Source organism: Danio rerio, chromosome 8 (assembly GCF_049306965.1).
Source record: "Danio rerio strain Tuebingen ecotype United States chromosome 8, GRCz12tu, whole genome shotgun sequence".
NCBI classification, from domain to species: domain Eukaryota; kingdom Metazoa; phylum Chordata; class Actinopteri; order Cypriniformes; family Danionidae; genus Danio; species Danio rerio.
The window spans coordinates 34,900,001-34,923,153 of record NC_133183.1 but is presented as its reverse complement, the minus strand read 5'-3'; the positions used below and the strand labels follow the sequence as shown (position 1 = coordinate 34,923,153).

Below are 23,153 nucleotides of genomic sequence, written 5' to 3'. Positions count from 1 at the left end.
CTGTATTTTTTACAGTAAATTACATTAGTCTCACTTTACAGGATTCAACTGTAAAAATTCACTATAATGTGTTATTCATAACTTTAATGTAAAATTAAGGCAGGTAGCATGATTACAGGAAATAACTATAAAAAAAGGCAATTTCTTTGCATGTTAGTTATAGAAATTCAAACTCATTTTATTTAATTTACCATAGAGTTCAATGCAAATGAACTTTTATGCTAGTATTTGCACTTTTTTGATGTTTAAAAATAACAGAATGTTATTGCAGCCCCAAAACAATTTGGTTACGTCTTCAAAATTAATAAAGTCAGGGTAAATGTCAGAATGAATAGCCGAGGAAAGCAAGTGAATCTGTCTGCAGACTGCAAGACAGAGCATAAGATGGAGGGGTGTAACTTGTTGTAAGTTAAAGATGTAACTTGCAGTTATCAAGCGCCCATTGAACCTTGTGAGAAGTCACAACGAGATGTTGTTGACAAAATAGCGGAAATACTTACCAGAGAACATTTTCATCAAACGTTTTCATGAGTTTCTTCCACATTTATCCACAACCAATTCATTTGATATATTATTCATTTATTTAGCAACTTAACTTCATATATTTTTTCATGACAGTTGGACACGACTGTCGGAATACGCCCCCTTGTGGCAGTCGCACAGAATTTTCAGTTCTGATGTGCACCATGGGAGAGAAGCTGTTCTCGCAGTATCTGAAATAAAGGATTGCAAAAGCAAGAGCCTTTATTTTCTGTGCGTTCACCATGGTTGAATGAATGAATGAATGAATGAATGAATGAATGAATGATTGCTAGAAACTCATAGACCACTAAAAATATTGGAGGGAATGTGGAGACAACATAAAAATATTTATTTTTATTACTTTATTACTTTTATAAACAGAAATGTTTTTTTTAATATAGACTTTTTCTGATTCAAAAAATAACCAAATAAACTAGTATTTCTCATCTCGCGAGCACGGACCTGCTTGGACAACACTGGAATGCATCACATCCAGTCGGCCGGTAGCATACAGTCTAGTTCAAATATTTCAATGGATCTGCAGCTCAATTTGGATCCGATTTTTCTGCATAAGGAGATGATCTGAACTCCATGCAGCTCCCGGTCTATTCTATTGGAAACGAACGACTTTTGGTCTGTCGCTTGTCGTTTGTTGTGTGCAGGGGAAAGGAGGCTTTAGCCTATTCAGCGTCACCCCCTGTGGTTTGAGATAACAGTATAATGGCGAGCGTATCAAGTATGAAAGCCTTCACAATTTGTGGCTGTACATTAATAACTGTGATGGTTCGGTTTAGGGTTGAGGAACATGTAGACATTAATAACTGTGATGGTTTGGTTTAGGGTTGAGGAACATGTAGACATTAATAACTGTGATGGTTTGGTTTAGGGTTGAGAAAAGTGTAGACATTAATAACTGTGATGGTTAACTTAAGGGTTGGGGAAGGTGTAGATGTTAATAGGTGTGATGGTTTTGTTAAGGGTTGGGGTAGGTGTAGACTTTAATACCAATGATGGTTGGTTTAAGGGTTGTGGTAGGTATAGACATTACTAACTGTGATGGTTTGGTTTAAGTGTGGAGTAAATGTAGATGTTAATTACTGATGTACTGTGCCATCTTGCCGACAACATAGTTTTGACATGTCTCCATAACTTCAAGTTACGCCCCTAAGGCACCTTCATGTTACGCTCCTGTCTTGTAGTCCACACACAGACCCTGGAGAAAAAAAACCTATTTCCCAGTGAAATCTACAAGATAATACCTTGAAATCAAAGTTATGGACTTTACGATCTACTGTGGTTACACTATGGCTATAATTTTACAGTAATTTAGAGTAACAAAATCTTTACAAAATGTATATATATGTGTATATTTATGTAAAAAAAAAAAAAGTAATGCAGTTACTATCCAGTAATTTACTGTGAATTTAAGGTCAAATTGTTTATAGTGAAAGACATGTAAAATGATAACAGTTATAATGGTTATAATCAATTTCACTGATACAGAACAGTATGTTGACATCTATGGTCTTCCTTACAGATCTGAGTGGAGAGGAGATGGGTAAAGGTAAAGATGTAAACAAAAAGCATGAAAGGTAAACAATGGATTGGAGGAAAACAAGTTTTGTTGCATTTTCACTGTCTTGGGTGTGGAAGCAAATGTTTGTGTATTTGTAGTAGATTGTCTATTTTCTACATGTGGAGATACAAAAGAATAAAAGCAGCAGAATATACAACAATAACATTAAACAAAATAAGAAAAATGTTTCAATTATCCTGTTCAAAAGTTTATAAGCCCTGCTCTTAAAGAGACAGTTCCCCCAAAACTAAATCAGTTATCATTTGATCTCCCTTTCCTCTCCTTTCTACACACACATACACAAATATATATATATATTTTTATCTAAAAACCTGTAAACATTGACTGTTAATTGTTTTTCCTTCTATGCAAGTAAGGTTACAGTATTTTTTATTTTATTTTTTATTTTTCAAATTCAATAATTATTTTGACTTGTGATAAATAAACATTTGCTATCTGAGATATGGAGAACAGTATTTAGAAAAAAACCTAATCCCACATATTTTGTTGAAAGACTAGAATTTGTTTTATATGCTCCAATAGATATGTAAACTTACAAGCAGAACTTTACCTCGAAATGCTTTTTTAGAGTGTCAGTGTCGGGTATTCACTAATTCCTGATTAATTGGCAATTACAGTTTACATTAATGTTAAATAATGTTTTTATTATTTTTTATTATTATTTTATTAGTATTTAATCATGTTTAAAATATTTTTGCATGTAAATGTAATTTGATCACCACCTATTTCAAATAAGTTACATATTAAGTTGTTTTGTATTTTAAATATTTAATAAAGTTACATGTACAATCATGCTCAAAATGCTGGTATCCTTGGATTATTAGATTTATTTTATGTCCACTTTCCATTTTTTGAAGCTTAACAATCTTAACAATCTTAACAATCTTATCAGAGCTTTGCTTTTTGTTTTTTTATTGTGATGAATGAATAAAAGATTTTGAACTTTGTGCTTCATATTTGATACACAAAGTGAAACACACCTGAGAAATAAAAGTAATGGCTGGACTGTCTTTGTACTTACCCTGGTGTGCTAAAAAAGGAAAGAAGAATGAAGAGACATATTACTCAGGGGGTATTTAAGGGTGTCAGTAATGTTGACAAACACAGGCAACCATGTTCCTGGAAAACCACCAACATAGCATGTTTTGCATGTCTTCTTTGTCTGTCACACCCATTGCAGCTATTTCTAATGAAAGAGCTAGTAAACTAGTCTCTGCTAATGAGCTGATGATCTGAATGGAAAATGTGCAGTTTTATTTAATTTACCATAGAGTTCAATGCAAATGAACTTTTATGCTAGTATTTGCACTTTTTTGATGTTTAAAAATAACAGAATGTTATTGCAGCCCCAAAACAATTTGGTTACGTCTTTAAAATTAACTCGAAAGAAAATCATCCTGTTTTGAAACGACATGAATGTCATAGTAAATTTTCATTTTTGAGTGCACTGCACCTTTATTTAGTTTTATAAGATTAACATAAAAACTGAATAATTTTGAATGATGATAACTTTGTTCTTAGCCAAAAACGTAATGAACTGGAACAAAAGTAAATGAATCATAAAACCAAACGCTGTTAAACACCCAAAATGATTTTTAAAGTCAGGGTAAATGTCAGAATGAATAGCCGAGGAAAGCAAGTGAATCTGTCTGCAGACTGCAAGACAGAGCATAAGATGGAGGGGTGTAACTTGTTGTAAGTTAAAGATGTAACCTGCAGTTATCAAGCGCCCATTGAACCTTGTGAGAAGTCACAACGAGATGTTGTTGGCAAAATAGCGGAAATACTTACCAGAGAACATTTTCATCAAACGTTTTCATGAGTTTCTTCCACATTTATCCACAACCAATTCATTTGATATATTACTCATTTATTTAGCAACTCAACTTCATATATTTTGTCATGACAGTTGGACACGACTGTCGGAATACGCCCCCTTGTGGCAGTCGCACAGAATTTTCAGATCTGATGTGCACCATGGGAGAGAAGCTGTTCTCGCAGTATCTGAAATAAAGGATTGCAAAAGCAAGAGCCTTTATTTTCTGTGCGTTCACCATGGTTAAATTAATGAATGAATGATTGCTAGAAACTCATAGACCACTAAAAATATTGGAGGGAATGTGGAGACAACATAAAAAATATTTATTTTTATTACTTTATTACTTACATTTATAAACAGAAATTATTTTTTTTTAATATAGACTTTTTCTGATTCAAAAAATAACCAAATAAACTAGTATTTCTCGTCTCGCGAGCACGGACCTGCTTGGACAACACTGGAATGCATCACATCCAGTCGGCCGGTAGCATACAGTCTAGTCGCAGGAGTTCAAATATTTCAATGGATCTGCAGCTCAATTTGGATCCGATTTTTCTGCATAAGGAGATGATCTGAACTCCATGCAGCTCCCGGTCTATTCTATTGGAAACGAACGACTTTTGGTCTGTCGCTTGTCGTTTGTTGTGTGCAGGGGAAAGGAGGCTTTAGCCTATTCAGCGTCACCCCCTGTGGTTTGAGATAACAGTATAATGGCGAGCGTATCAAGTATGAAAGCCTTCACAATTTGTGGCTGTACATTAATAACTGTGATGGTTCGGTTTAGGGTTGAGGAACATGTAGACATTAATAACTGTGATGGTTTGGTTTAGGGTTGAGAAAAGTGTAGACATTAATAACTGTGATGGTTCGGTTTAGGGTTGAGGAACATGTAGACATTAATAACTGTGATGGTTCGGTTTAGGGTTGAGGAACATGTAGACATTAATAACTGTGATGGTTTGGTTTAGGGTTGAGAAAAGTGTAGACATTAATAACTGTGATGGTTAACTTAAGGGTTGGGGAAGGTGTAGATGTTAATAGGTGTGATGGTTTTGTTAAGGGTTGGGGTAGGTGTAGACTTTAATACCAATGATGGTTGGTTTAAGGGTTGTGGTAGGTATAGACATTACTAACTGTGATGGTTTGGTTTAAGTGTGGAGTAAATGTAGATGTTAATTACTGATGTACTGTGCCATCTTGCCGACAACATAGTTTTGACATGTCTCCATAACTTCAAGTTACGCCCCTAAGGCACCTTCATGTTACGCTCCTGTCTTGTAGTCCACACACAGACCCTGGAGAAAAAAAACCTATTTCCCAGTGAAATCTACAAGATAATACCTTGAAATCAAAGTTATGGACTTTACGATCTACTGTGGTTACACTATGGCTATAATTTTACAGTAATTTAGAGTAACAAAATCTTTACAAAATGTATATATATGTGTATATTTATGTAAAAAAAAAAAGTAATGCAGTTACTATCCAGTAATTTACTGTGAATTTAAGGTCAAATTGTTTATAGTGAAAGACATGTAAAATGATAACAGTTATAATGGTTATAATCAATTTCACTGATACAGAACAGTATGTTGACATCTATGGTCTTCCTTACAGATCTGAGTGGAGAGGAGATGGGTAAAGGTAAAGATGTAAACAAAAAGCATGAAAGGTAAACAATGGATTGGAGGAAAACAAGTTTTGTTGCATTTTCACTGTCTTGGGTGTGGAAGCAAATGTTTGTGTATTTGTAGTAGATTGTCTATTTTCTACATGTGGAGATACAAAAGAATAAAAGCAGCAGAATATACAACAATAACATTAAACAAAATAAGAAAAATGTTTCAATTATCCTGTTCAAAAGTTTATAAGCCCTGCTCTTAAAGAGACAGTTCCCCCAAAACTAAATCAGTTATCATTTGATCTCCCTTTCCTCTCCTTTCTACACACACATACACAAATATATATATATATTTTTATCTAAAAACCTGTAAACATTGACTGTTAATTGTTTTTCCTTCTATGCAAGTAAGGTTACAGTATTTTTTATTTTATTTTTTATTTTTCAAATTCAATAATTATTTTGACTTGTGATAAATAAACATTTGCTATCTGAGATATGGAGAACAGTATTTAGAAAAAAACCTAATCCCACATATTTTGTTGAAAGACTAGAATTTGTTTTATATGCTCCAATAGATATGTAAACTTACAAGCAGAACTTTACCTCGAAATGCTTTTTTAGAGTGTCAGTGTCGGGTATTCACTAATTCCTGATTAATTGGCAATTACAGTTTACATTAATGTTAAATAATGTTTTTATTATTTTTTATTATTATTTTATTAGTATTTAATCATGTTTAAAATATTTTTGCATGTAAATGTAATTTGATCACCACCTATTTCAAATAAGTTACATATTAAGTTGTTTTGTATTTTAAATATTTAATAAAGTTACATGTACAATCATGCTCAAAATGCTGGTATCCTTGGATTATTAGATTTATTTTATGTCCACTTTCCATTTTTTGAAGCTTAACAATCTTAACAATCTTAACAATCTTATCAGAGCTTTGCTTTTTGTTTTTTTATTGTGATGAATGAATAAAAGATTTTGAACTTTGTGCTTCATATTTGATACACAAAGTGAAACACACCTGAGAAATAAAAGTAATGGCTGGACTGTCTTTGTACTTACCTTGGTGTGCTAAAAAAGGAAAGAAGAATGAAGAGACATATTACTCAGGGGGTATTTAAGGGTGTCAGTAATGTTGACAAACACAGGCAACCACGTTTCTGGAAAACCACCAACATAGCATGTTTTGCATGTCTTCTTTGTCTGTCACACCCATTGCAGCTATTTCTATTGAAAGAGCTAGTAAACTAGTCTCTGCTAATGAGCTGATGATCTGAATGGAAAATGTGCAGAACTGGTCATCCTCCAGGAACGTGGTTGAGAAACACTGGTCTAACTGCCAATAGGAACAATGAGTAGATGACAATGAGTAGATGAAATATTTTAGAATCAATAGTAGTCACGATTTCTTATCCAACGTCTAGAAAACAAATAACTGTGGAGGACAAGGACAGGTGATGTAAGATGAGACTAGACAATTAACTAGGTAAATATAGACAGGTGATCAAATACAGGAATCACAGGACATGACACAATAGAGAGTGAGAACAAAATCAGCCCCTATACCATTAAATTGTGCATTATTTTCATTTTTCATTCAGTATTCCTCGAAGGTAGAATGATCTGCCCATTTTCACGTGAACAGCTAATTCACAGACATTGTTCAAGCAACAATTGAAAACCCATCTGTTTTGAGAACACTTACTCAATCAGTAATTTCTCTGAGCAGAACAGTTCTCCTGTATCAAGTAGCACCCAGGGCCGGATCAAGCTCAACTGTCACTCTAGGCAAACATATATAAATAGACAACAGTTCTGTCTGGTTCTTGAATCTGATTGGCTGATAGTGCTACAGGCCGTTCCACAGTTTGACAAATATTCCAGCTTTTGGGCAACATAATGTACTTTTGAGGCTATTTTAGTCGAGAACGTAGTTGTTTAGATTACAACTATGCAGTTTATTTATAAGGTTAGTGCCTATTTTAAAATATTTATCAATTCTGAGAGACAGCGCGTCGATCTTCATTAGTCAATGACGGTTGATGTTGTCTATCCACAAGATGGCACCAGGACAGCCTATAAGCCCTTGCTCAGAAGATTAAAACTGTGTTTTCTTAAGCGCGAATAAGAAGCTGAAAAACAGAAGCGTTGCGGCTTTTAAGGTGGACCAGATAGCATCATTAAGAAGCTGCAAATAGGAAGCTGGATTCAGTCTCGTCCCTAATCGCAAACACAACAGCAGTCTGGTGGTAATTGCGTTGCTTTTTTCAGGGTTATTTATTGTGATATTGTAACGGTCGCTTGATGATTGATATGCATTGTGTATAAATGTCATGTCCCCTGTGGTTGTTTTACCTTTGAGATGTAAGCACACGTGTATGGGAGCTCAGTTCAGTTCTGGCGAGCTCTGAGGAGAAGTGTTTGATGGTTGCTTTACCGCTGTATCATTCTTTTATTTCAATAACTGAACATTTTATTTATCGACGGATGTTTAAATGTCTTTTTCTTTTCTTTTTGCCTACTCACTGTCATTAACTGGCATTTATGTAGTCCACAGCACTTGGTGGAAACACATAAAGACCAATAGAAAAGTAAAATAGTTTCTGTCTCCTTTTTTTCATTCGTTAAAGTCTCCGGGTAAACGCTGGAAAACCTGGCACCCATCACAATGCCGACGGCAACAGAGAAATACTGTAGACTGTAATAGACTGTAGGGAGAATTCTCTGTAGACGGATGGCATTTCATGTCACGTTCAGCCTAATAATTTTAAAAATGTGAGCAAAATCAGCTGTTTTGTTGTCAGTTTAGAAATTACGCTATAGAGAATCATTCAAACACTAGCTCTAAAGTGACGTTGGTGAATTAATAACGGCTTCTGCTGTTCTGACATCAGCTGCAGATGTTAATGAATGGTGGAAGACAGTTGGTCCTAATACAAAAAGGTTTTAGAACCATGTTTGATTTTCTTTTTTATATACACGATAAAAAAGGACACTAAGGCAAAGCATGCCTCCCACCAGTGCTAATATTCAGCCATATCTCACTGCTACTCCTGTGATATTGCTCATATATACTTTATGTATACATACATTATATATATATATATATATATATATATATATATATAAATGTAAAATATATATGTGTGTGTGTGTGTGTGTGTGTGTGTGTGTGTGTGTGTGTGTGTGTGTGTAAAAATAAACAAGCAGTCTTTTATTCTTTTATTTCCTTTTTATTTCCCTACAAAATGTTAATTATTCATAATAAAACCAACCATTTCTGGAAGTGAATAAACTATATTTCAGCATTGCTTGACTAGCACATACACATACACGTACACACAAGCCTACCTATAAGTGTGCACGTCTGGCTTTCATACCGGCAAACAGTTTGACTGCTTTTTTAATTTGAATCTTCTCCATAAGTTTGTGCTCAATCGCAATTGTTGCTAGTCCATTGAGCCTGACCTGTGACATAGTACTTCGGAGATAGTTTTTAATTAGTTTAAGCTTTGAGAAACTGTGTTCTCCCGAGTGACTGGGAGTGTGAGAAGCACTCTCAGCGCGACAAAAACATTTGGAAAAATTGATTCCATCTCTTTTTTGCAAATGAATTTAAGTGCATCCATAGGTTTGGATCCAGCTACCACAAGTCATGCCCATTAACATCCCTCGAGTCTCCATGAGTCAGGGCCTTTTCCAGTCTTAAACAATACTGAACAATTTCCGGATTCTTCTTTTCTTTTAGACATGCGATGTCATTTCTGTGCCTGTGATCTCGAAGCAGGGAAAAGCGCTCTTCAACGAAATGGATGACACTGTCGAGCACTTGGTTAGAGAAGCCCACTTTTGTAGTTTTGTTTTGAGTCAATGACAGGTGAGATCATCTGCTTCATAAGTAAACATTTTCTTTCTTTTCGTTGTCACACTGCGCTTTGTGGAGGAAAAACAGCCTCTGTTTGCAATTCATCTGGTAATTCTCTTGCACTGGACTGCACTCTTTCATAGTTGTTATCTGTGCGGAAATTCACAAAGAATTGCTTAGTTGTGTTGAGCTGTGCTATTGCATTAGTGATGTCAAAGTCCATTGTCTGCAGCATCTTGCTGGCAATATTTACTTCATACAAAATTTTGTACCATGTTATAATACTGCACATGGATGGGTACGATTCAATTTAGGTAGCAACGCCTTTAGCTTCACATTTGGTTCTGACACCCGAAACACCTGTCAGGGTGTCATCTAGAAGTGCTTCATGCACATCTCCTAAGTGGTGTCGAATGGGTTTGAGAGCGTCGATTTTGCTTTCCCATCTAGTATTAGATAGTGGCTTAACTGTCAGACCACTAGGAATGTGTTGTTTTAGGACCTCCCGGCGAAAAGTGGAAATGGAGAAAAAGTTGTACATTCAACTGCCTGCAGGCAGGATGATGCAGCATCGTTCACGACTAAGTTAAGAGTGAGCGCTGCACACACATAAAACGCCCTTAAATTTTTGTCATGCACTCATTTTTGTACACCACTGTCTTTTTCGTGCATATTTGTCTCATTGTCATATCCTTGACCTCTCATATCCATTATATTAATTCAAAGCTCGTCCAGTTTTTCAAACAGAACCTCTGTCATGCCAGCACCAGTGGAATTATTTAAAATTATCTGAATCAAGATTATTGAGAGGAGCTCACTTGGAATCCGACTGGGGGGTTTGTGAGTCTCTCTATCGTTGCAAAGAGTGTGCGAGCATTATTTAAGTTGCTGTTTATAAGGCTTGAAAAGAAAGTCTGTCTAGCAGCGTATAGTTCTATATTAAAAGCATGAAGACTGTCTTTATAGATATTATAATGCACTACTAGTTTAGGTTTTTTCCACATACGCTCAGCTTTTTTGCACTGTCTTTTCATTATTTGTACTCTCGGTGACCTTGTCCAAGATCCCTTTTGCCTGCCAGTCAACTTCTTGACTTTAACAGGAGCGACGTCATTTATGATAATCTTGATTTTAGAGTTAAACAAATCAAGGAGAGAATCAACATAATCTGCAGATATACTTGGTTCTCGCGATATGGCCTTCATAAACTGCTCACTAGTGTTTTCATTTATGCATCTCTTTCTGACAAAGACAGATCTGTCTTTAATAGCTGGAGTGATCAATATATCAAAGAAAATACAGAAATGATCAGATAGTGCCACATCCTTCACAACAGTCGATGAAATGTGTAAACCCTTAGTAATAAGTAGATCAAGAGTGTATCCACGATTGTGTGTGGGTCCTTGAACATGCTGAGTCAGATCAAAAGTGTTAAAAACAGTCATCAGTTCTTTTACAGCATTGATTTCTGGATTATCAATGTGAATATTAAAATCCCCAGCAATACTAAAATAATCAAATTCAGAGGTTACTTTTGATAATCATGTAAAATCAACTCTGTAAAATCATTAATGAAAGCTGGAGAATATTTTGGAGGTCTGTAGATAATGATCAATAAGATGCGTGAAGCACCTTTCAGTGATATACTCAGATATTCAAAGTACAAATAGTCACCAAAACACATTTGTTTACATTTTTAAACAGGGCAGCGATGCCTCCACCTCTCCTATTAACTCTGCAAACACTCAAAAAATCTAAGTTTAAAGGAGCTGCTTCATTCAGAACGTTCGAGGTTACAGAAGTAACCCTTCGTTCCCCGAGGAGGGGAACGGAAGTGCTATTAAGTGGATTTGATCTTTGTGAAAATCCACGAATGGGAGGATTCGGTTCAGAAGCCGCTTGTCTGAAAGAGTATTGAACGGGCCAATGAATGTAATGAATTGGCAGCGTAAGCTTGCACAGGTGTACTTCATTGCCAATTATCCCAGCATATAAGCACACCTGGAGCGAGCAAACGCCATCCTTTTAAGCTGAAGAGACTTCAAACAGCTAAGGGACAGTCATTATGGCGACGGAGTATAGCACTTCCGTTCCCCTCCTCGGGGAACGAAGGGTTACTTCTGTAACCTCGAACGTTCCCTTTCGGTTGGGGAACTTCAGTGCTATTAAGTGGATTTGATCTTTGTGAAAATCCACGAATGGGAGAACTATGGAAAGCGCCATAATGACTGCACCTTACCAACGCCCCCGATGAGGGGATAGTTAAGCAAGCGTGATGCACCTATATCATGGGAGGCGCGGTCCTCCAACGTGTCCCTGGCCCTAATTTATCCTACTTCAACAGAAGTCTTACGGATTTAGATATATTTTTTGGGAAGTCGTGAGCATCTAGATAATTCTAGGAAATACGACAGTACGTTGGGAAGCGTGCAATCCCAATAGGGAGGACGCTGCGGAGGCCATCGTAGATGGCAGCCACGTAACCTTGAGTGTGGAGGGCGACAGCCTGCTCTCCAGCTTCTCTCGGCGTAAAGAAAGCACAACGCTGATCTGGCAAATTATGGGGGTCTTCTCTGCGAGAGACGCATCATTCAGTGAATAGACTCCACTTCAGGGCATAGGCGCGCTCGGGGAGGGGGCTCTAGCCCGAGTGACGGTATTAGCCACCGCAATCGGAGATTACCCAAGTCTTCCTCGCGTCTAAGGACCTACAAAGATCGGCGAGGGTGCCAGATGGTGCCCTGTCCCTGAGAGAGTAGGTGCTCTCTTAAAGGGAACTGTCAGGGGAGGGCTATCGCGAGGGAGAGCTCTGACATCCAGGTCCGATTGAGCCAGAGGGGCGCAACCAGCAACCTGTTCCTCGTCCTCCCTGACCTTGCACAGTAACTGCGCGAGCAGGCTCACTGGGGGAAACGCGTATTTGCGCATGCCCCGAGGCCAGCTGTAAGCTAGTGCATCCGTCACGAGAGCACTTGGTCAGGGAAAGAACAACTGGCAATGAGCGATCTCGGTGGGAAGCAACAGATCGATCTGGGCTTCCCCGAATCGCGCCCATATCAGCTGAACAGACTCGGGGAGGAGTCTCCATTCTCCAGGACATAAGGCTGCCGTGAGAGCGCATCGGCTGCACGGTTGAGCTTGCCTGAATATGAATGGCGTGCAGCGATTTCAGCCGCGGATGACTCCAGAGGAGCAGACGGCGGGCGAGCTGAGACTTGCGGCGAGAGCGCATATCCCCCATATGGCTGATATACGCCGCCGCCGCCGTACTGTCCGTCCTGACCAGCACGTGTTGCCGCTCCAGCACCGGAAAAAACGGTGGAGAGCAAGGAACACTGCAAACAGCTCCAGGCGATATGCCAATGCAACTGGGTACCTTTCCACAGGTCCGCAGCCGCATGCCTGCAACGCACAGCCCCCCAGCCCGTGTTGGAAGCGTTTGTTAAAACGACAACAAGACTGGACGCCTGTCCTAGAGACACCCAGGCCTGTAGGAACGAGGGGTCGCTCCAAGGGCTGAGGGCGCGGCGACACAGCGCAGTAACAGAGACTCGGTGTGTGCGCGCGTCTCATGCGTGTCTGGGGACTCGATCGTGAAGCCAGTGCTGAAGTGGTCTCATATAAAGTAATCCTAGCGGCATGAAGCGGCTGCGGATGCCATATGCCCCAGGAGCCTCTGAAATAGTTTCTGTGGGACCACTATTTTACTGTCGAGCTCCCTCAGACAGTACAGCATCAGCTGAGCGCGCTCTCAGGAGAGGCGCGCTGCCATGGTGACCGAGTCCAGCTCCAGCCCGAGAGAAGAGATCCTCTGCACGGGGGCGAGTTTGCTCTTTTCTCGGTTGACCTGAAACCCCAACAGGTGGAAGTGCCAGAGCACTTTGTCTCTGTGCATAATCAATTGCTCTGAGAGAGGGCAAAAATCAGCCAGTCGTCAAGTAAATTGAGTATGCAGATGCCCGCGAGCCGAAGGGGCGCTAAGGCACCCTGCGCGGGCTTGGTGAGGACCCGCGGAGACAGAGAGAGCCCGAAGGGGAGGGCTTTGTATTGCCAAGCTCGACCTTCAAACGCAAATTTCGCATCCTTCGCCAGGAGGACAGCAATTTCCTCTCGCAAGACAGTGGCGGACAGGGCGCTGACCCTGGTGAATACACACCCGTGACTTGGGGGGCGTTTCGCAAACTGAATCGCATAGCCGAGTCTGATTGTGCGTATGAGCCACCGCGAAGAGCTGGCCCGCGCTAACCAGGCCGGCAGAGCTCTCGCTAATGGACTCATCGCTACAATCGCTGACGTACCAGCAGTGGGGCAGCGCGGAGTGAGTGTGCTGATCCGTGAAGCGCGCGGGTCCCACAGAAAAGCTGGAGGTGAGATATTTGCTCTCACTCCGCACCCGAGCTCCAAGGGGAGGCTCGAGGGGTGGGAGAAAGGAGACCGTCCTCCCAGCGCTCGTGAGCCACTTGCGAAACGCACCGAATCTGCAAGCTAGAAAGCATAGCGTCCCAGACTGGCAGATTTCGGGCTGTCACTTCCGGGGAAGTGGAAAAATGCTCTTTCATGATGTTTTCATGGCAGGAAAAAGTGTCGTTGGAAATGGGGCCCCACCCTCCAGCGGGGAATAAGCAAGTTCCCTCTTCTCCAGATGGCCTGTCCCAGGGACGCTTCGCGGTCCATTGCCGGAATTAGCTGCCTGCTTCCGAGGTGCCCGACGCGCTCGCTTCGCCAGAGGCGTGTGCGGGGGCGGAGCAGCTCTCGTAGGCGGGCGCCTTCGGCGAGGAGCAGGTATGAATGGCACGGCGGGCGGAGCGGGCTACGGACCGCCGATAAGACATCACCCATCAACTGCTCTCTCACCGCCTTGAATTCCTGGGTGAATTCACAGACGGTGTCGCCGAACATGGCTTGGGATATGGGGAAGTCAAGAAAGCGGACTTTGTCCACTTCGCGCATATCAGCCAGGAGTGGCGCTCCTGGATCAGTAATGTGGACATCGTCCTCCCCAACGCACACGCAGCGGACTCAGTAGTCGGTGGCGGTGCGAAGCTCGTAAGCCTGGGTTGGACCCACCCTCGTGCAGCTCGGCCAGCGCCTGCGCTTGGTAGCGCTGGTAGGTGGCTATCGCATGCAAGGCGGAAGCAGCTTGGCCTGCAGCTATGTAAGCTCTAGCTCTGAGGGAGGCAGATAACTTACAGGCTTTGGATGGGAGACGAGGCGCACCACGCCAAGAAGAGGCGCCGCGCGGATTGACCACCATCGTGCACTCAACCTGAGGAATAGCCACATACCCCCTGGCTGTTCCACTGTCAAGAGTGGTGAGGGTGGAGGGACACGCAGCACGAGCAGAAAAAAGTGCTTTTCAAGACCGTGTTAGCCTACTGTGCACTTCCGGGATGAAGGGAACGCCCCTCTAGTCGGTCCGGCCGCGGAGCTGGGGGATAAACCATCTCCAACCCACGGCTGAAGCAGCCCAGGAAAGCACGGCTAACATGTCCGTTTCAGGATCCGTAGTGACAGCGCTCACCTGCCTGGAGGGGGCAAGCGGGTCTGGATCATGATCGGACAATGAAAGCCCACCCTCCGATGCCGCGGTGGACGTCTGGTCTCCAGGGTCATCGGGCGTAAGGGCTACCATCTGTTAGACGGATCGCTTACCCCGCCCGAAGCTTGGATGGAGCGCTTAGAGGAGCGGGAGGTCCGTGGGCCCGTGGGCGACGGATTATCTCTCGCTGAAACCCTCAGATCTGCCCGAGTGTCCGCTGCAGAGCAGGGGACAACTGGGGTGGTTTGCCCTTTTGCAAAGGCTAGCTGCGATCTTTACTGCGCAACAGTCATGGCATCGCAATGACGACATGAACTGCCCGCTAGCAGCGCATTAACATGCTGGACCCCCCAGGCATGTAACGCAGTGCCCGTGCCCATCATCCGAGGACAGGAAACCCCCGCATCCAGAAACGCACAGTCGGAGCGCCGTCCTGAAAAGGACGTGCTGCACGACTGTGTTGCTCTTTCTGTGAAGTTTGCAACTTTATATGCACCGCTCTGGAGGACCAGACCCAAAGAACGCCAGGCAAGGGAGAAACCCAGCTCGACCGTCTGCCGCTGAGTGTACACTCTCTGGACCGGGAGAATGCTCTCGTTCGCTCAGAACCGCTGGTCACAGCAGGAGGAACCCTCATCGACTCGATCAGAAAGTCTCTGAAGCAAAAAGGATGGCGTTTGCTCGCTCCAGGTGTGCTTATATGCTGGGATAATTGGCAATGAAGTACACCTGTGCAAGCTTACGCTGCCAATTCATTACATTCATTGGCTTGTTCAATTCTTTTTCAGACAAGCGGCTTCTGAACCGAATCCTCCCATTCGTGGATTTTCACAAAGATCAAATCCACTTAATAGCACTGAAGTTCCCCAACCGAAGGGGAACTGCTGCGCTACAACTGTCATCTAGCCAAGTATTTGTGTTGATAAAATCATTGACTAAAAGTGACTTATTGTTGAGTGATCTGATGTTTAAAAGTGCTAACTTAACAGTTTTAGCTGTTTTTTCTACAGAAGTCTCAGATCTACATTTAATAGACACCAGATTTGAATGATTTGCTATACGGCCTGATGAAGTCTTTGGTTTTCTGTCACTTAACACAACACATATCTGCTTAGAGAAAGCTACAGACACACTGGGTTCCTGCTTGTTCTGAAAACATTTGATAAAGACACTGTTATCTAAGCAGGCCCCCGAAACACATCACAGAGAGCTCTTGTGTTCACCAGCTGTAGATGAGGCGTTGTTGTTTGGGCCCTGACGGTGTGGCAAAAATCGGAGGGCTCTTCCAGGTGGGCTCATAGGTGGTTGTGGAGCAGGCCGCTTTTTGGTTGGTAACTGGGGGCTTGCGGCAATGGAGTGTGAAAGTTTAGTTCCAGCATACACCAGTTCCTCCATCTTTTTTGAAAAACCCAAGAGTGGTGAACATTGTGACAATAAGAACGTGTCCGGTGACAGAGGCTGTGGGTCTGGAGATTCTGGCTGCAGAAATATGTTTTCCTGGCTGTTTTCCTGAGGATCATTTTTGAGTGATGAGTCTTGATGCTGTTCTGATGCGTCACAGTCTGCCTGTGTTGAGCAGAGGGCAACTGATAGTGTCTCTATCAACATTGGGTGTTTTGGCTGCGTGGCATTATCACTGTCCTTGGGTGATTCGTCAGCCACAAGTCCACTCAGGAGCTGGTTTGAGGTCCTGTGGTCATCCGGACATTTGCTAGGTGTGTGTGTACAATTCAGTTCAGTGGCATACACAGCTGTTGGATGGTTGAGGGAGAAAAAGATATTGTCCTTTAGCACCTTTGCACCAAGTTTGTTTGGATGAAGGCCGTCTGATGTAAACAGCTGTCTTTGGTTCCAGAAGAGATTGAAGTTGTCGATGAAATTCAGTCCTTTCTTGTTACATGTTTTCTGTAGCCATACATTTAGACCAAGAAGCCGTGAAAACATATTTGTCCCTCTTGCAGGGAGTGGTCCACTTATGAACGGCTGAACCTTCAATCTTTCAGCTGTTTCCAAAAGCTCACAGAAATCTTTCTTGAGCAGTTCTGACTGTTCCTTCCGAATATCATTCTTCCCCACATGGATGATAATCCGTTTTGCAGTACTGTGCTTTTTCAGAATTTCCTCAAGTTCTTTGTTTACATCAGAAACTGTTGCATGAGGAAAGCAGTATGTCATAGTAGATCTGCTCCTGAAATTCTTGATTATTGAATCTCCTACGACTAGTGTTCTTATCTCTGTTGCGATCGGAGCAGAATGCCGCTGTCTAGTCGGCCTTGAGCCTCTGTTCCATGCAGAATTAGTTGCTGAATCATGCAATCTCTGTCTGACTGCATTTGGGGATTCTTCACCCATATTACTCAAAACTTCTGTTCTGAAGCTGTTTTTGAGTCCGAGCTGAATTTGGGGTAGAAGACGCTAATGCGGCAGCGTATGATCTGACCCCACGAGTACCCTTTTGTCTCTCACCTTGTTTATGCCAATGCTCATTTTCAACAGGTTTATTCTGTTTTTCTGTGCTAAAAACAGTAGCAGGAACAGATTTATGGGACTCACGGCTGTGTGCTGAGAGGATCCACAATGAATCTGAAGTTCTGGTCGGATCGCAAGCAACTTGGTTTCAAGAACTGCAATCCTTTGTAGAAGTTTGTGGCAGTTTGTACAACAGTGAGAATCTGAATTAATCCGATCCAGAGGCATTTTTACAGCCATGTTTTCCCGTCTCCGGAATGTAAGCAGCTGGTAGCTGGTAGCGGGAGGATTGTTTAGACAGTAATTCCCCTCTTGATAGTAAAGCTATATTCCAGAAAGTTTGTAGAATCGATGCTGATCTTCAAGCTGTGTTGTTTGAGCACTGTGCACTGAGCACAAGTTAAAATTAGGTTATAAGACAGGGATCACCAAACTTATTCCTGGAGGGCCGGTGCCCTACAGATTTTATTTCCAACTCTAATCAAACACACCTGAACCAGCTAATCAAGGTCTTACTAGGTATACTTGAAACATCCAGGCAGGTGTGTTGAGGCAAGTTGGAGCTAAACCCTGGCCCGGCCCTCCAGGACTGAGATTGGTGACCCCTGGTATAAGATATAAAAGCAAGAGTGCGAAGAGCGGAGCAGTAGGCAAAGACGTCCGAACAGTAGCAAAGCAGGAAGTCAATCCCCTTTTTAATTAGAATTAGAAAACAAAAAAATATCTTATTATTCTGGTATTTAGCAGGTTCCCTTTTTTAGAGTGGATGTAAACTTCTGCTTTCAACTGTATGCGTGAGCATACCCACAGTACAGTTTAACACCAGCATATTGCGCTGTTCTTAATCATGACACACATTCAGTAATAATCCACACAGCGCCAAAAGCTGAACTATTCTGAACCTTGACCGCTGCACGTGCGTAAGAACAGCTGTGGGTGGCCATAGCAACGACAAATGGCAGTGGAACGTGAGCTCACAAATGCATTTAAATCCGTAAACAAATCAGCACGTATATTGTTTTTAATGTGGCATTAGACGCGATATGAAAACATAAAGAGTTAACCAGATAAACTACAAACGGTTACAAGTAACAAAACACAACTAAACACATACTTTGTAAGCAAGAGAAAACAAGGAGGCAGCCATTTCAATCGCACGTACTGTACTTACACTGATCCACATACATATAATGTTCCTGTCAAGCTCTGACAAGGTCCCATACATCAATGTTTTTTTCTGATCCTTCCTTTAACAAACGGCTGATAAATCCTCTGTTGTAAGCGTGTAGATTCCAGAAGCACTTGTCAGAAAAACAGCACAAGGCTGGGCTAATGCTGAGGTATTTTTGCAAAAATAAACCTCAACCACTGACTCTTCAGTTTCATCTTTGGGTAGAGAAAATAACACTAACTGTCCCTCACACTTCCAATAATATCCAGCTGAGCACAGCATCTTCAAGACTTGGTTCAACCGGGAACTGCTGAAAAGCGTTTGTGGGTGGGGCCGTGGTTTCAATTTTTCCGGGTTTGCGTGCACAACAATTGGGCGGGGCTTAAGTTTCATATCAACATCATCCCGAAACGGCTAAAGACTCGTTATCAAGATGATTCATTTGAAGCACCATGAGTCCACTCTTTTATAAATGAATCAATAGTTTTAAATACTGTGCATTCAGATTTAAGCCTTAGCTGGACATTTCACTTCACTTAGAGCTGAGTTACACACATGGAAGGTCATTTATCAATTAGAGATTTATCAATCAGCAAAGCAAAAACAGCATACCTTTTGTTGCACTGAATTCATTCACTCCATGATTTCATTAACTACTTCAACTATATTATGGACTATATTAGTGGACTGATGTAGGCAAGAGTGAATAAGGCTGGTCATACAGCGGATGCGCCACTCAGTGCCACGACACGGCACGCACATAGCATTTGGAAGTATCGCACACCAGATGCGCACATTCGGATTATATTTAAAATTAAACTATTCAGATGGCGGCGACGCGTTGGCACAAGAAGGTAGTGCTCACAGCAAGAAGGTCACTAGTTCGAGCCCCGGCTGGGTCAGTTGGTGTTTCTGTGTGGAGTTTGCATGTTCTTCCCTCGTTTGCGTGGGTTTCCTCCAGGTGCTCCAGTTTCCCCCATAGTCCAAAAACATGTGGCGACCCTGAATTAATAAAGGGACGAAAAGAAAATTAATGAATATTTAGATGCCGCTCTGTTGCGCGGCAGAAATATGAACAGTGTCCTGAAGGGGCTTGCACACCGCATGCGCCACTTGGTGACGCGATGCGCCACGCAGCGCCATGCATTTTAGAATTCCAAACATAGATTTCTATCAGGGTACGCACACCGGTGCCACTTGCGGCGCCAGTGTGCATATTTTATAGAAATCCCTGTTTAAAATTCTAAAATGCAAGCACTGCATGGCGCGCCGCTGAGTGGTGCATCTGGTGTGCAAGTCCCTTCAGGTTCATATCTTAGAACTATAAGGTTCTAGCTGACATTTTTGTCAATATCTAGTTATTGACATATTTGTAATAAATGACAACTTATTTACATTATGGGAGGTTTTTTTTTAAGTTGTTTACTTTTTAAAACTTTTTATTTAATAAACAAATGTTACACACATACTGTTTGCTATGGAATGCAAAAACTTTTAAGCACAATATCTCAAAATTATTCAGAACGCAGATAGAACTCCAAGATCTCCAAGGTGATAATATTTCTGCTGCACCACAAAGCGGCATCAGAATAGTTTCATTTTAAATAACATGTGAATGTGCGCATCTGGTGTGCGATAGTTTCAACTGTCATGTGCATGCCATTTCGTGGCGCTGAGTGGCGCATCAGGTGTGCGACCCCCTTAAGGGAATAGGGGAGGTTTCTGAATACAGTCTTGACAACTGGCCACTGTGTACTGGAGAAAACATTTATTTTATAATGAGTTTGTTCACCCATTTGCATTTGTTTCATTTTAATGAAAGCGTAGATTTTTGTGATTTTTTTTCATGTACAATAAAAAGGATCATTAATACAAAATTAGGTTTTTAGATTTGTTTTTAGATATTTAATTAGAGAAAAGTCACTAGCCACCGCCTTTGAGCTGTTAACCCAATATTTCAGTGGCAAACATGAGCTGTGTGGAACAATGTAGGGTTACTAGATCTTACTTTTAGGTGCTTGGCAACTGAGTCAGTTGTGTGACATATTTACATGCTTTGACTGCCATGGAAACAGGTTTTTCTTTTGTGGGACAGGTTAGAATAAACAACTGATAAGAATCAAAACAAGAAATTGGTTTAAGAGTTTTTAAGGTTTTGAGTGACATTATACACAACTCTTTTTTTTTTAAATCTCTAAGAGTTGATTTTGTAAATAGGACAAAGACAAAATAAATTGTCAAACCATATGCAATCCAAGCCCTTTTATATACAAGCCAAATAGATGCTGTGTGATTTAATTTTCTATTTTAAAAAAGAAGTAATGATTTTTTTTTTCAAAATGAAAAGAAATTAAATAACAGAATAAGCTCACTTAAGAATAAGATAAATTATAAATAAAGATAAATAAAATATACATAAAGTACAGTTGATGTCAAAACTATTAGCCCCTTCTGTGAAATTTTTATTCATTTCAAAAAGTTTTTTTATTTTCCAAGCGCTGTTTTACAGAGAGAATATGTGTGTATATGTGTGTATGGATGTATGATAAATTACTTTTGTCTTTGCCGGGATAACAGTACACACTATTTTACTTATTTAGAAGATGGTATTCAGATACCAATTTTATTTCAGCTAAATGAAATAAGATTTTCCTCAATATATATAATAGGAAATATGGTGAAAATGTAGGGCTAATTTTTTTGCCTTTAACTGTACAGCTGAACTTGTCATGGTAAACATTGTCTTCTATATATAGACTTTGATTAATGCCAGATGTCTTCAACGGCTGTAACCATGCTGTGAACAAACTCAAGAGGAATACTGCAGGATGTGTAAGAATTGCTCAGTCTAGAAAATAATGATATAGGAAATAATAATAATAATAATAATAATAATAATAATAATAATAAAGTGTATGAGTTAAACTGGATTGATAATCAAGCAAGCAAGCAAGCAGGCAAGCAATATTTAGTGTTAGGGATGTAAAATAAGGTACATACTTTTTAATCAACAAACGGTTTAAAACTGTTTAGATTTTGTCCCTTGACTAAGAAGAATGATATTTTTAAAGCTAAATTTAGCAATTTATTCATAATAACATAGTCTGATAACAATTTAATAAGTGATTTCTATAGAATTATATTGATATAAGTGTGAAAGTATCTGCATTTAAAAGCGAATTAGATAATAAATGCATTTACGCAACAATAAAGCGGCTAAAATTTCAGATTCAAGTTAGACAAATTCTGATCACAGAGGTGGTCGACAAAATGGTATTCTGAAAATGCCAGCAGGTGGCAGCAAGTGATTGCATTAGCTACTAAACGAGTCGTTTACAAAACCGATTCATTTGATTCGTTCAGATTGCTACTGAATGCATTAAATCCAGCCGTTTCGCGAATGACTCTATATTACTGATATACAGCTTATTTAATTTTTGACAAATGTCCAAAAATACAGCTAAAACAATTTATTTTATTTAAAAATAAAATTGTTACATGATGGAGCTTGACTTTATCCTGTAAGGAGTGTTTTGATTGGTGGATTAAAAAACCCACTGCATAAGCTAAACAGAATATCTTCCAAAAAAAGATGTGTACGAATCGTGTCCTGCCAGGAAGATCTCGAAAATACCCGGCACAAATTCAAAGGACTCCATGATCGTGTGAGTATTTTTAAATGCACGTTCAGTGGTTCATAAATACATCTAACATAACTGATAAATGCATGAGGAAAGTCATCAAAGAACTTCAAGCATAATTGTGTAAACATTTTAAATGTAGCTATTTATAAAATATATAGGCCTATGTGTACGCATTTGGGAATATTTTTGCTTTTGAATTCATGAATTATATTTTGAGTTTATGAATTGGAGTTGTGAATGTAGGTTATGTATTTTAAATTTACAAATTGTACTGTGTATTTATGAAAGCAAATGGATTATTATTGAGGCTGATCTGGCTCCATAAACATCCCTCGAAATTCATTTTTAAGATAAGGAAAGATAATATAAGATCGTGAAATGTATCTGGCTATATAACCAGCTAAACCAGCTTTATGGTTTAGGCATTTCTATAGTAAAACAAGTTTTTATTGTGAAATCACTTTTCACTATGCACTTGCAGGTTTACCTGTGCACTCAACCACCTAGTCTGAGTTTTTCTAAGGGTATTGTTATTCAACCTTGGTCTCTGAACTAGCATGTAATTAAACGTGTGTCAGAGCTAGCCTAAACCACTGCATCAGGTTTCCAACATTCCACACCTTATGTTTGCGGCAAAACGAAAATATTCAAAAATTTAAAGTGCACACACTACTTGCACTATTTATACTTGTATATAAAATGTAACGATATATGGAAAAATGCTATAAAATGATGTCAATAACTTCATCTCATTTCAGTAACTATATAAAAACTATAATAAAAGTAAAAAATTATCCATATCAGGGTTCGTATTATTTGCATGGCAATAAATAGCATATCTGATGTTTAAAATGTGAAACAATGACATTTAATATTTTTAATTACTTTATT

At 40.2% G+C, this 23,153-nt stretch overlaps 1 long non-coding RNA gene across 1 annotated transcript in view; it reads right to left on the bottom strand.

The window, feature by feature from the left end:
• Nucleotides 1-18,452: 18,452 nt before the first annotated feature.
• Nucleotides 18,453-23,153, bottom strand: part of LOC141375659 (uncharacterized) — a 16,455-nt gene continuing 11,754 nt past the window's right edge. The window contains exon 2 of the long non-coding RNA XR_012384450.1: nucleotides 18,453-19,620. This is a non-coding gene — a long non-coding RNA (uncharacterized lncRNA). The remainder of the gene's footprint in view (nucleotides 19,621-23,153) is intronic.